The sequence below is a fragment of the Coturnix japonica genome, chromosome 3 (assembly GCF_054131305.1).
Source record: "Coturnix japonica strain WE chromosome 3, WE-NBRP24, whole genome shotgun sequence".
NCBI classification, from domain to species: Eukaryota; Metazoa; Chordata; class Aves; order Galliformes; family Phasianidae; genus Coturnix; species Coturnix japonica.
This window is the reverse complement of record NC_140665.1, coordinates 63,987,513-64,001,869: the sequence shown is the minus strand read 5'-3', so window position 1 is coordinate 64,001,869 and position 14,357 is coordinate 63,987,513. Positions and strand designations below refer to the sequence as shown.

Genomic DNA, 14,357 nt, shown 5'->3' with positions numbered 1-14,357 from the left:
TTACATTTACTTCCAAAATATTTGTTTGTCTGCTATGGTTTGCAATGTGTTCTGGAGTGAAAAGGCAGCAACAGAAGGAAAAGATACACTTTTGTGCTTTACATGCCTGTGCAATACTAGCGCAGCAGATTTTTAGCTCCCATATGCCCAAGTTCTGTGCTGCTTTCTTAGTCTTTCTATTCTTCTCCTCTTGTTCCCTGCCCACCAGTCTGAACCAGGATTTTTTTTTTCCCTAAGTACAATTCAAAGCAAAACAGTGAAGTTGTGACATGCCTGGAAGTTCAGGCCTTCGAAAGAAGCTGAGTGAAGTTGCCAGCTCTGTTCTTTTCCTTGGACTTCACATCCTGACTTCACCATTGCATTTTGGCACAGTGTCACTCATGTACAGCATATACTAAGCTTGAAAGGTACCACCGTGGCATCAGCATTTCAGTTTTTCATTCTTCTCTTGTCCAGAGAAGTTGTGGAGATCTCACTGGAAGTATTGGAGGCCAGGCTGGATGGGGCATGCTGCAGCCTGGTGTAGTGGGTGCCAACGCTGCCCATGGCGTGAGTGGTGGAACTGGATGATCTTTTAAGGTCCCTTCCAACCTAAACCTTTCTGTGATTTATGAAAAACGTCATGTTGCAACTTTGTCATTACAGAAAGCCACAACAATTATTTTCCTTGTTCAACTCTTAACAAATATTTTGTATTCTTCAGTGTTGAGCTGTGAAAGCCTATGGCTGAATATTAACTTAAGGAAAGAGCTGTAATCATTCTTAGTCAAGTGTTCCTTTTTGAGCCTACTCTGTTTTAGTGGAGAAGCTGTACTGCTGGGGGTGATGACGGAAGCAAGGGTCAGAGACACCAAATCAAATGCACATTTGTCACCGAAGGACATGCATTTCCTTCAAGACATTTCCATCATGAGTCTCTGGCCTGCTACTTGCAAAAGGCATTATTGGGATTTCCTGTTCCTGCTGAGTGGTACCCAGGGAAAATGCTGTTTTACAGGCCTTGAGTGGTATTGTTTTTCAAGCTGCAATGCACTAATCAAGCCTTCCAGCCAAATGAGGAGGTACTCAGTAGGCTTCTTTATGGAGGAGCTGTGTGCTGGCGGTGTAGTTCCTAGTACTATGATAGCGTGAAGGAGTACATCACTTTTCTTTTTGCAAATCCGTGTTATGTGCTAATAGTGATGTTGGCTTACTGATAAACATACCAGCAATGCACATCATCTGTGCCTTGCCCTTAAGGAGCATCACTGCATCCATCGCCTTTGCAATCTGAAGAAACGTCCAATGCTGTGTGATTGCCACAGGTGGAAATGAAAGGGAGAATACAAAATGGAGCAGATGATCCTTCAGAGCTTCTCTGATGGCCCACTAAGTGGTGTAGGGCTCGGTAGACCATTTTCCACTTAGATGGTGGAGATGTGATGTGACACAGAGCTTAGGAAATGTGAAGGTGGGGAAGGAAATCACAACCAACAGCTGGACCAGAGTAAAGCAAGGGTAGCATTTGTAGCAGGTCGATAGCAAAGTAGAGGACAGGAGGGTGTAGGAAAATTCAGAATGTGCCTTATCTCCCACATAACTGCTTACAAACGGGAGAATTGAGAAATACAGAAATCTTTGGGTTTTGTTTTCTGCTCTTCCACTGAATGGGATAAGCAGATTTAGCATCTACAGCTCAGAATGTCTGTGGGAAGTGATAAAGCAAGAGTTCATCTTGAACAACCCCTAATTTAATCCTTTTTCTGTTTCTGTTTAAAAGTGCTCATTTTCTCCTACCACATGTGTGTGGGGTTCCATAAGCTGTAGTTTCATAAAATACTTGGGCTTCTTGTGATGTCCAGCAGATGTGCTTTGTTCCAATGTTCTGTGCCCAGGAGGTCAAAACAGAGTGGAATTGCCCTTACTTGCAGTACGTGCCTGTGAGCCACAGGGCCCAAATATCAGCTCTGTTGTAAGGGCTGCACAGCCTCCAGCTGTTGCCATCTCGCTGCTTTTGAGCGCTGCTCTCTGGGGGCTGTGGGGGATGCTGTGGACACAGCTTTTCCAGCAGCCATTGGGAGCATGAGAAATCCTAGTGGTGGCCCAAGGATGCAGCTGGAGATGCTGGGGTGGGGGAGAGCTGGGCGGTTGTGGTGGAGGACCACCCATGCATGGAGGTGTAGCTGGAATTTTCACTTTCCTGTCCGGTATGGCTTTCATTGCTGTGTAATAGTGGGCAACTAACTCAAGGTTGACAGAGGCTTTTTGTGGTGAGACAGAAAGCGAGAGTGCACGGGTCTATTATGGGCTGTAACGGGGTAATTTAAAGGTACAGTGGTTAAGACTTTGATCTGCTTCTTTCCATTTTTTTAATCCATTTGCAAAATCTGTGTAAACAGAACAGTGAGAACCGAACGTGTTTCAGTTCTGCTATGAGTGAGTTCCACCTCTGCTGAAGTGGGGGAGCACGGCCCTGCAATGGGCAGACATTCATTTGTTCCACAAAAAATCCACTGCTGGGTTAATGCTGGGAGTTACCAGGTCTGTCTGCTGGTGACCTTGTTGTGGCCACAGAGGCACACACACCAAATGGAGTTGTTGCCAGGCAGTCACATTAGCAAAGGGGCTAGCATTAATTTACTCTTTGGACACGAGGAAATCAATATGTTGATCCAGTCGGAAATCCCTTTATTCGTAAAACAGTCTACCCCAAAACCCTGCACGTAATTAAGGCTAAAGCCAAATTTTGTTTGGGTGAAAGACACAATCTGTCTGTTCCCTAAGCCACTCTGAATGAAGTTCTCCCCTAATGGCGCAGGGAGCAGCTGTCACACTGTTGCTCTAATAACCATCAGACAAAATGATTAAATTTCCATCAATCATTTAGCATTATCAGAATAGGTCATTTTAATAAAATGTTATCATAGGATCAGTGCCTGGAACCTTAAAAAGGAGAAGCCTCAGAATAGTCTGTGCGGTAATGGAGTCATCTCACAAGAGCCTTTCTGTAACGCTGGGAGATTTCCCTCTCAGGAGCTGCTCTCCCAGATTAATCCAGCAGTCCCCCTAAATCCATGTTTTTTCCTGAGGGTGGCTGATACCAGGCTTTCCAGAGAGAAAAAAAAACATCCCTGTAATTGACTCAGATTGCTTTGTGCTTTCAGCGAGGGTCGTCTTCTTCTTGCATGGCAGAAAAAACTCAAGTCATTCGTCTCAGGGAAAGTCCTCAGAAGGCTTTGGGTGATGGGGGCTGAGCCCTGGGTTTGGAAGCCAAATCTTTGAGGAGTCACATGCTGAGCAATACAGGTGGCTACCAAATGGGATTCCTGAAGATACGAAAGGATTTCATGGGAATGTTTAAATGTATATATTTTTCAAAATCCCTTTGAGGCCTACCTGTATCCTTAAGGCTCTGCCCAACTTCATAAACCTGACCTTTTGGTGTGTTGAAAAGTTCACGTTTCATGGAGAACAGTCCAACCTAAAATTGGTGGCTCCTTGCTGCTACTTTTGGGCAGCATTCTTTGGCTGTCATTCAGGGCTGGTGTTTAATGTCACGTACTGACAGATTTGTCCAGCCTCTTGATGGTGGTGACACCTCTATGTGATGGAGAGGGTGATCATGAAAAAGCTCCAGAAGGCAAAGGATCCGTCCGTGCTTCATCTGGAAATATGAATGGCAAGTAGGTCATGTACTGGGCTTCTTTAATTACACTTTGCCATTAGCCAGAAAAGAAACACATGGAGACTGTGGCAAGAGATAAGCGTTTTCAAGAGGGATAATGGTGTGAACTTATCCTTTGCTATGCGTTTGAAGCTTCTGGATGAAAACAAACTAAAATTGCTTGCCAGTGTTATCTGTGGTTGGGTTTGGAGCTTTGCTTTGGCTTTTTGTTGTTGTTTTGTGTGGTTGGGTTTTTTTTCCCACACATAGCAATCTCATTGTCTTTTCTTCTTTCTTTCCAGGCCCTCAAACTGACACGAGATGTAGAGAAAGAACCCTTTGCCAAATCTGCTGTCAGCAAGTGGACAGTGATACTGTTTACAGCTTATGACGTTTGCGAGCCCTGCGTTATTTTCCTAACAAAGCAGACTGTTAAAAGGCCCCTTATCTGAGTGAAGATCCTCCTCTTTTTTTTTTCCCTTCTTTTTCTTTGGAATTGAACTCATTTCTGAAGTATGCAAAATCTTCCTTTCCTGGGATGGCCAAGCACCTGCTGTGGAGACAATGTTCAGCACCATCCTGTTGAGAACACACTGTGTAGCCTTTACAGTAGTTACTTGTCAATGAGTATGTGGTGTTTCAATATATTAATGGTTTATGGGATGTTTTAAGTTGGCTTTCCTTTTTGGAGGTTTTTCCCTGTCTGCCCACCCTCCTCCCACAACCTCCAGTTTGATTTCTGTAGATTTTTGACCATTTTTGCTTTCTCTCACTGGGGAATCTGAAACACTGCGTATGTGCAAGGAAATGATCATAACCCAGCGTTGCTCAGATGTCAGGGCTCTCCAGATAGACACCGTTCATGATACCAACAACCAACTGAATTCCAGAGAGAGGCGATTGGTGTGATCTGTGTGCTTGTTGGGTTGGTTCGTTTGTTTCTTTCTCATTCTTTCCTTTAACTTAATGGTACGGCCCCATTTTGTGTAAGCATCAAGCCAGGGTTGATTGCAAAGCCAGGAAAACCAGCGAGGCAGACCTCCCAGCTGGTGCTGGTGAGGATGGACTGACCACAGGTACTGCTGCCTTCGCTGCCATGGGATCCTGCTTTTAGGCTGAGCTGCCCCTCTGCTGCCAGACATGTTGAGCATATAACCACCTGTAAGGAACTGTCTGGGGAGCAGAAATAAAGGGAAGCACTCTCCTTTGCAGGAAAGGTGAGCAAACAGGCCATGTGCATCAGCACATTGATCGCAGTGGCAGCACTGGGTGTCCAGGCACAGGTTGTTGCAGTGTGTGTTATTGCATCAGTGATCCTTTTATTTTTGACATATCCTTGATGTTTTGTTTTTTTTCCTTCTCATTGTATATAATCCATTGCAGAAGCAGCAGCAAGAGAGGGAATGGTGACAGTATCATGCAAATGGCTTTTCATACGAGCATAGATTGTAACAGGATAAATGACACTGAAAGACAAGGCAGTTTTATATATTTTGCTTCTTAAGATTTTCTTTTGTAAAATGAATAATAATAATAATGAATAAAAGGTATGGTGCTGTATAGATCCTCTCTATAATCTGGAAAGTTTGATTACTTTTTCTTAGTATCTTGGGGGGAGGGATACAAGAATAAAAAGAAGAGGGGAAAACACCAATGGTACATAAGAACTTGGTATGAAGACGTTCTGAATAGGACAGTGTATACATAATTCTCCAAAGTGATATATGAAGTTTTTTTTTTTTCTTTGCATAAAGGCATTATGCATATAAATATATAAATATATTTTATTATGTACAGAAGTGGATCATTATGCATGGATGTTAGGAAAACCAACTAGCATTTTAACCCAAAGTTTCAGTGCATGAGTTGCCACCGGTCCGTGTACCATGCAATGTGGAGTGACTCCCTCTCGCCACTGCCACCGCACACGCACAGTCATGCACGCCCACGCGAGCGCTCATGGGCCCTTCCTTGCTCCTCACTTTCCAGGTCCCCAAGGTGATATTGGTGAAATAACAGCTCCCCGTGTGATGGAAGTTTTGTTTCGTAACGTAGCCCCCCTCACGCTCACAGTGTTCTCGTAAAGATGCACCTCTTGGTTTCATCCCGCAGTAATGACTATGTAAACTCTGTGCAGTTGTGATTGTTGTTGCCCTGTAGCATATCAACTTTTCCAAGCAGCCAAGGGTTTGTCATTTTCATTTCTAAACAAACAAACAAAAAAAAAAAAAAAAAAAAAAAAAAGGAGATTTTTATTTTCACACTCGCTTGGTCTGTTTGTCAGCATGGGGACTAGGTGATTAAATCCACGGGAGGGAGCTGACACCCGCTGCCCATCCCCATACTCAAGGAGGTTGGTTGTTAGCAAACCCTAGCATGCCACGGGTCACCAGGCCTAGGTGTCACTTTGCTTATCAGTCCAACCGCAGACACTTCGGAACAGAATCAGTCAAGGGCTTCCCTGCAAGCCTCCTGGCACACCCTAAATGTGAGTGTACACCAAAGGCCTGTCCTCTGGTTCTCCTCCAGGCAGCTCTGTGGTTGCTGCCCCAACCTGGGCTTGTCCCCATACCCTGAGGATTTGGCCACCAGCAGAGCTCCATGGAATGGGTGATGTCCGCAGTGAGGCCCGGGGCCTTCCCAAAGGCCACCTGCCAGGTGTCTGGTGCATATAGGCAGCACCAGTATTGATGTGGTGGTGGATGGCTGAGCTGACAAGAACCCATTGTTCAGTTTTGTTCCTTTGTATGAATGCAGTTCTTGTCCAGTGCAAGGGAAGGCCCCTTAGTCTAAAACAGCCTGTGGCAATTTGTGCTCTGCCAGGGCAGCCTTGCTACATTGAACTTGGAGCTAGATCACACTGGCATAAATAGAGAGAAAAACATGGTCCGCTCTGCTCAGAAAATGGAGACAATTGATTCAGAGACAGCCAATCAATGGCAGAGAAGGTTTGTTGTTGTTGTTTGGTTTTTTTTTTTAATTAAAAGCATTAGCAACTGAAAGGCTTAATCTACCTCCCAGCAATGTCAAGGAGAGCATTTCCATTGGTGTATCTAGGCCACATTGGGCCCCTATGCTGGAGACTATCATCTCAGCACTAGCTGAAGGGGGATGGACTTGGACAACCTCTTCAGTTTGGTTTGGTTTCTGTTGCTCGTTTTTGCGGCCAAAACTTTCAAACTGAAGTGCCTCACGTCAGGCATTGAAAGTCTGGGACGTGGATCTGGTGTCATGGGGCTGGCACTTCTCAAATCACGCAGGGGTGCCTGCTGCCCCCCAGGGCCACCTCGTCCGCATGCTGAGGTGCCTAAAAATTGCCCTCATGTCCAGAGGTGCTGAAAAATAACTGCGTCTTGCTGAACTCAAGGGTCACTTGTGTAGGTGTCAAAGTAAGGATGAAAATAATAGTTAATTTGGGGAAGCCACCTTTTGAAAACTTTGGCCTTTTGAGTTTTTTTGAACATTCTTCTGCTAAGTTGTCCTTCTGAAGGCACGTAAAACAGGTGGAGGCCCAGAACAATTACATGGGTGTCATTTAAACAAACACTTTACAGAAGGTCTAAAGAGGTGGCATTAATGCAGTTCTTGGTCACATTTTTGGGGGTTTATTTAATACTCTTATAAGTTGTTTTGTTTTTTTTTCTCTTGAGAATAATTGGATGGTTGGCCACTACCCAACTCCAGAAACTTTTGTGCCACTGATTCAAAAATACAACCTTTTAGATCATGTCTTTCTCTCGAATGACGTCATTGCTTGGCAATCAGTGTCCTGTAATTGTTTTTAGTACACAATATTTGTTAGGAGTTGCCAACAGATGCGAAGGGGGACCAGATACATTTTGTTCCTATGGGTTGGAAAAACGGATTGTACATTTGGCTTCACATGTTTAACTTTTTTTTTAAAAAAGTTGCATGATTGGGAAAAAAAATGAATATGTATACAGTATCTGTAAAACTGTTTTATCTGTTTTTGTTTCAAGCCATGTCGATTGGGAGAATTTTAAATCCACAGCCTTAGCGCGCATGGCCGTCTTTACATACCGAAGAGCTGAACAGTTTATACTTTTCATTTGGGCTATCTTGTACTTTCATTTGAAAGCAGACACTCTCATGTTGCAGTCTTACTGAGGATTTTATAAAATAATTTAAAAAAAAAATAAAAAAAAATAAGAATAATAATAACAAGATGCTGCCCTGGATGGATATATTACCTTACTACACAGAGATTGGAAGGAAGTTTGTTTTGGAGCAAAACCTGCCCCTTTCCAAACGAAGTAGAGACGCAGTGCTTACTCCACTTGGTGTTAGTAGATATTGCCTTGTGTATTCCATTTTAAATTGTAATCTAGTTTGTAAAAGAGATGGTGACGCATGTAAATAAAGCATAATGGATCTCTACATTGCAGATTTGCCTTTGCTGTTTTGTTATGTGATGGACATCTACATGCAGGACTTGGAATGGGGGGCTTGGAGGGGATGCCAGGGATGTCATGGGTCCATAAGGCATGCATGAAGTCCTGCAGCTCTGCAGAAGCATTTCCAGGAGGACTGCCAGTGACTTAGCATCCCTTCCACTGCAGACAGCTTGCTACACAGAGTTAACAAAGCCATCTATTCCAGAGCTGCTGCTGGGGCAGGGAATGCTGCACAATGGGATCTGGTCCGTGAGCAATGGGTGAAGGAGATAGGGGAGCAACCGGGGATGGGACCCCTCTGCAAAGAGGCGAGTGTGGAGCAACAGAGCAGCAAAGGTGCCAGGTGAGGAAGGTGACACCAAATCCTGCACGCTCGCCTGATGGAGAAAGTCCTTCTGACATCTTGCCTGGGCCAGGCTGTCACTGGTAGGTGTCCCCTGGGATGATATTGCATTTCCCTCTTGCAGCCCAGCTCACTCTTCCCAGGAGAAAACCAGCCCAGCTGCAAGGCGGCCAAAAGAGTTGTGTCCCCCTGGGCTTGGCTGGGTTTCAAACTGTGTTTGAAATATGTCTGGAGTACTTGAAACCATCCGTTTGGGATTTGGGATAAGAAAACCAGCAGCCTGACTCAGCAGAAAGCCATATCAACAGCGCTGGCCAAGGCACAGGAGAGCGTGATGAGAAACATGAGACACATCAGCAAGTGCTGTTCTCCTGCCCTGATGGGAAGCCACAGATGTGTATGGTTTTGGAAGTAGTTTTTCAAAAGCAAATGATGATTCCAAGAAAGAGCAGCAGGGAGATACAGCCAGAAAATAGCCATTTACTGGGATGAATTGTGCTTTAGCTCCTGGAAAATGGACCTATTTTGCTGGCAGTGAACGACCTGTGTTGTCCTCCTCCTTGGCATGACTCCCTTGGCATTTAGGACACTTGATGAAAGCCTTCAGCCCAGCAAGCTGCCAACATGGGAGGGCCTCAGCTTTGATCCGAATTTAGGTCAGGACAGCAGCGAGCAGATCAAATCCTGTGCAAGTTTTGTGCTAAGCCTCCTTGGTTGCGTTGTGCAATGCCTTGACGGTGACCTGCGGTTCACCCGGCCGTGGAATATTTCATCCTTATCTGACAGGATACTTTCAAAATAAGTTCCAACATCTTGAACTTCTCCAAGTCCCAGAAAACCAAAGGTCTTTTGAGCTGCTGCCGAGACTGATGAGGCAACCCGGAGCTATTTTGGGAGCTCCCACCGCATGTGCTGAGTTGCTGGTTAAACCAGACCAGGGAACACAACATTTTGCAGCTGGTGTTTGGCTACCGCTGCCAAGGAAGCGAGGGGTGCTTTCAAGAAGCTTGAGATAAGCACATTTGGGAGTCTGCCTCTTGTTCTGCTGGAGTCGTGGTGCCTGACGCCTTGCTTTCCAAAGGGAGGATGTCTTGGGTGAAGTGGAGCCCAGGGCAGATGGAGCAGACAGACCAGAGTCATCCCAGTGCTACCTCATGGCTTCTGTGCCCAGCCCACCTCACAGAGCCAGGGGGATTTTGTTTTCGCTGTTACTATCATATAAAAGTGAAGCACAAAGAATTCCATTAGAACAACAAAAAAAAAAGATTGTTGGTTTTGTTGCTGTAGTTTTCTTAATCTTTAGAAAAAAACACAGTTTTTTGATGAAATCCTGAAATTTCATTCTGGGTTGGTTAGTTGGTTTTCATTTTATGCTTGGATTTTCTTTTCAGACTGACGGCAGTAGTAGCTCCACATGTGCCACAATGCTGGCTTTTCAGAGCAAAGTGTCTCCTGTTTGTAACCACTGATGCTTTGATGACATAACAAGGAGAAGACTGAACCTGGAAACCGAGATAAAACATCTCAATTCAGCAATAGCAGTTGGCCTAAATGATGTGTGAGTTTAAAGAAATCTGCATCCCGTGCTTGACATGAAGTTGGGGGAAAGCAGTAAAAGTAGAATTCATTCAGAGTGCTGTCACTGTGCAGTTTGGCCCACCCTCACCAATGAATGGAGTGGGAGCTCCCGACTGGCTGCCTCATGGACTGCAGCTAAGAGGGGATTTTTCTGTGTGTGCAGTGAAATTGAAAGAGATGTTTCAGTATCTAAAGGAGAGCTTTAAGAAGAAAGCAGACGGGCTCTTTAGCAGAGTCTGCTGTGACAGGACAAGGGGAAATGGTTTCACAGAAACCAAGGGGAGATTTAGATTATTTTTTACAATAAGGATGGTGAGGCGCTGGAACAGGCTGCCCAGAGATGTGGTGGATGTCCCATCCCTGGAGACACTCAAGGTCAGGCTGGATGGGGCTCTGGGCACCCTGATGTAGCTGTAGGTGTCCCTGTTCATTGCAGGGCAGCTGGACTATATGGCCTTTAAGGGTCCCCTCCAATTCAGATGATCCCATGTTTCTGTGATTCCACATGAGCAATACAGCAATACATGAAAATGCTCTTCCTCACTTCTGATCTCCAGAAGTCTTTCTTTGAAAAGATTTACTCATTACATTCCCTGCTTTTCTAATGCCGAATATTAAAATGTTTGTGGGGACGGTGATACCAGTTGTGGGTATGATTAATTTTAATGGTGTTTTTATAGAAGCGAGAATCCTAGTGAGGACACAGTTGTGTGGCAGGAGCTGCTTGCCAGCACAATCCCTGCATTCCTGCACTGCTGGCAGGAGGAAGTTCCTTTTTTCAGCGCTACAAGCTATGTCTAAGTCTGAAGGCAGAGTTTGCTGGTCCAGCTACTTTGGCACTTTTTTAGTTTGGGCAAACCTTAAGTGCTATTTCACACAGAATAGCAGGTCTGCAGCCTGTGTAAACTCGGCTGCACTCAGGGGTCTGCTAAGGTCGGGAGATGTGCAGCTGAGCATGAGCCGTGGCACTCTCAGTAGGTAGGGCTGCACAAAGTGATGGAGCACAGCACTCCAGAGCAAACCTCGCAGCCAAAGGAATGGGAAAAAGGAGTGCCTGTCTCCTGCTAGAAGTGTCTTTCTTTGTTGCCGCTCTGCTGAGCCTCTCTGTGAGAAATGGATGTCAAGAAGTAGACTTGATTCACAGCAACCATCCACATCTGCTCGTGGGCAGCACTTGCTTTTGCGACCCTGTTCCATAATACATGAAATAAAGTTGGCAACCTCCAGTTATCTTGATTTCACACAGTCAAAAATCTGATAACTTCTTTTGAAGGTTAAGAGAATCTGAACATTTTATCCTCATCGCCTCCTCTGGGAGCAAACAAAACTCTTATCTGTTTCTTTTCCACTATAATTGGCAGCCCTCTATAGATGCGTGTTCAGCATTCCGGGACTAACTTGGAGGTCAGAGTTATCATGCAGGAAGGTTGGGTGAGCCCATGGTTAAGGAAAGATCAGGCAGAGGTGACTTGTCTAACACCTCCATACAGACATACTTCTCTTTGGTCTGCCCTTGCCCTGGACATCACCTGTGAGCCAGGAGTCTCAGCTGTTCAAGGTGTAAAAGCGGATTGAATCTGGCACTTGGATGAAAGTCTGCACAAAGATTTATTCAGCAATGGGTAGAGTAGAATTTCATTCTTCCGACTGCTCTTATCTGAAATCTCCATTATGATAAACTGCTGAAGTGCCTTGTTTGCATTTAAGCACTACACTCCCAAACTTGGCATGTCCAAGGGCAGAGCTGTGCTGCACCAGTCAGTGGTGTGTTGCAGGATGCCAGCTCTTCCACTGGAATCAGCTAAAAGTCCCAGACCTGCGGGGATTTCCCTGCTTTGTTCCACAGGGGTTTGGCTCATGTGTCGCCTCTCAGCCCTTGCCCTCCTCCTAATAGAACTGCAAGAGAGAAACTTGGAGGTGGGGACCAGTCCTCTGTCAACCAAGACACATGAACAGCTATCAGCTTTCACAGGCTTCCAAAGCAGGGCCCCATGCGCTATCTCTGCTCCCACCTGTCCCATCCTCCTGCCCTCAGCTTAATCTCCTGCCACATTCATCCTGTGGTCTCCATGTTGTCTACCCAGCCCAGCGCTGGCTGCATACCCATGGTTGTGGGGCCGGGAGCTGTCAGCAGCTTCTGCCTGTGGCCGTGTCATGAGCCCAGCAGCCATGGGACATGTAGGGCCCTCAAGCAGGAGGAGAAGTCTTTCTTCCACAGATTTGGAGAATCATAGAACACTTTGGGTTGGAGGGGACCTCAAAGCCCACCCAGCTCCGATCCCTGCTGTGGGCAGGGCTGCCCCCCACCAGCTCAGCTGCCCAGGGCCCATCCAACCTGTCCTTGAGTGCCTCCAGGGATAGGGCACCACAGCTTCTCTGGGCAGCTGTGCCAGAATCTCACTTTCAGTGGTAGCTTTGGCTGGTGGAATAGGAGATAGATACACTCAAAGAGAGAATGGAAACCTGCAGAAAAAGGCTGATAGTATGTCAAAACAGACTGAGAGAACAAACTTCTCTTCGTGTCATAGGCTACCAAGGCCATCCTTCTGCCCACTAAGGAGAGGTCACAACGCTGTTTCATTTGCACTAAATTAGGCCATTTCTCCTAGCTAGGTGGGTGGTTGAAACTTTCTTAGACATATGGGATCTTCATTGTTAAGTGTGCTTTGGGGAGAAAAATGTCTGCCTGGATTTCCCTTGCTCCTGCCTCAGAGCTGAGACACACTGGATTCTGCAGCCTCTCCCAGACTTGTGCTGCTATGACTTCCCTCATAGACTTAAAGCCCTAAAACAAAACAAAACAGCAAGAAAAGAAAGGTGAAGAGGCTTCTGCCCTTTCCTACCTGAGGCACAGGTCTCTGTGTACAGTAGCAAATCATTATCTCTTCACCCGGGCTGAGGGCAACAAGCATTGAGCAATGCTGTCTCGGTGCACTGACAGAGGAGCTGGGGTGTGCCCCACACCACAGAGAGGTACAGATGGGACCCAGCTGCCCGCTAAGCAGATGGAACAGTTCAGTTCCTCCTGCCTTCCAGCCTCTCCCTTTGCCCCTGCGAAACTTCATGTTGACCTCACTCATTCCCCAGGCACATCTCAAGCAGAAGACACGTTCTCCTTTTCCTGGGTAGAGCACAAGCTCTGAAGAGACCCCCTGCCCTGCAGGTTTCTTCTTCATGGTCAGAAGCAGATGCACAGAAGATAAGGTCAGGGTTGTCCCAGAGCTGACCAGCTTCTTCTGCTGAGGACGTGTCAGCCCTCCCAGCAGGAGGATGGGCTGGATCAGAAGATGCTGTGAGTGGAAAGCCTCATGGATTGGATTGGGCTGGGATGAGAAATCATGATGGGGAGGCTTTGGGTGAGTGAGTGCTTATCAGAAAACCCAAGGCTGGAGGAGGACACGGCGCAGCCAGCCAGTAACTGGGGCTGGACTTGGGCTCCCAGACAGAAAAAACAAACCACTGCGTTTTCCATGTTTACATTAGATGTTTATTTTACAGTTCGTTTCACAATCCGTTTCTCTTCTCGCTTTGCAGCAAATTGATTTATGGTGCTGCAGATCCTATCTGGCTGCTCTGCCCAGAGCACGTGCTTGGAAAAAGGACCTGGAAAAGGAGTCTCACTGTCGTCATTGCTGTTTTGTCTACAACTTTCCTTGCGTGTCCCTTCAGTTGGAGCAGTTTCTTCCAAACCACGATAAATTGGTTTCTTACTCCCTTTTGCTCACACTGGTATTTTGAGTGGTTGTGTCCCAAATCTTAGGAGGAAAACATAGCAAACAACAGGATCAGAGGCCACGGGTATGAACTGAAGCACAAGAGGCTCTCCCTGAGCACCAGGCAGTGCTGCTCTGCTGTCTGGGTGACAGAGCACTGGCACAGGCTGTCCCAGAGGCTGTGGGGTCTCCTCCTTGGGGATCCTCAGAACCACCTGGATGTGGGACTGGGTGCCCTGCAGTGAGTGTCCCTGCTGGGCCGGAGGTCCCAGGGCCCTGTTCCAACCTCAGCCACCCTGTGATGGTTTTGTGATTCTCTCAAGTCTGGTCTCAGTGGAGGCAGTGCGACTTCAGCATTATGCACATACACTGCCTTCCCTTCATAGCTGAAGGTATAAAAGAGATGTGTCACGTTTGATTGGGAAAATATCAATTCAGTGGGAAATCCCTGAGCAAAACTTCATTACACACTTTAAAGGAGGAGAAAGATCCACTATTTCCTCATACAGGGCAGAGTGTTCCCCGTGAATAACAGGACCTAACCTAAAAGCAGAAGGAAGTGTCCATTAATAAATAGAGGTGTGGTGATGACACTGCTGTGCTTCATAGGCCTTGTGTAACCAGTGACGTGTGTGGCTTCTGAAGAGCCGGTTCCCCAGTCATGC

The 14,357-nt window shown here is 46.2% G+C and overlaps 1 protein-coding gene and 1 long non-coding RNA gene across 4 annotated transcripts in view; one reads left to right on the top strand and one right to left on the bottom strand.

The window, feature by feature from the left end:
- FOXO3 (forkhead box O3) overlaps window positions 1-8,048 on the top strand; it is an 85,452-nt gene extending 77,404 nt beyond the window's left edge. For all 3 annotated transcript variants that reach the window (XM_085543646.1, XM_015858632.3, XM_085543647.1), the window contains one exon: window positions 3,946-8,048. The gene's annotated coding sequence lies outside the window, so the exon portion shown is untranslated. The remainder of the gene's footprint in view (window positions 1-3,945) is intronic.
- A 1,613-nt stretch (window positions 8,049-9,661) lies between these two features.
- Window positions 9,662-13,527, bottom strand: LOC146761441 (uncharacterized). Its single transcript, XR_014944860.1, has 2 exons — window positions 12,823-13,527; window positions 9,662-9,903 (listed from the first exon to the last, which is right to left on the bottom strand). It is a non-coding gene; the product is annotated as an uncharacterized LOC146761441 (long non-coding RNA).
- Between the last annotated feature and the right edge of the window lie 830 nt (window positions 13,528-14,357).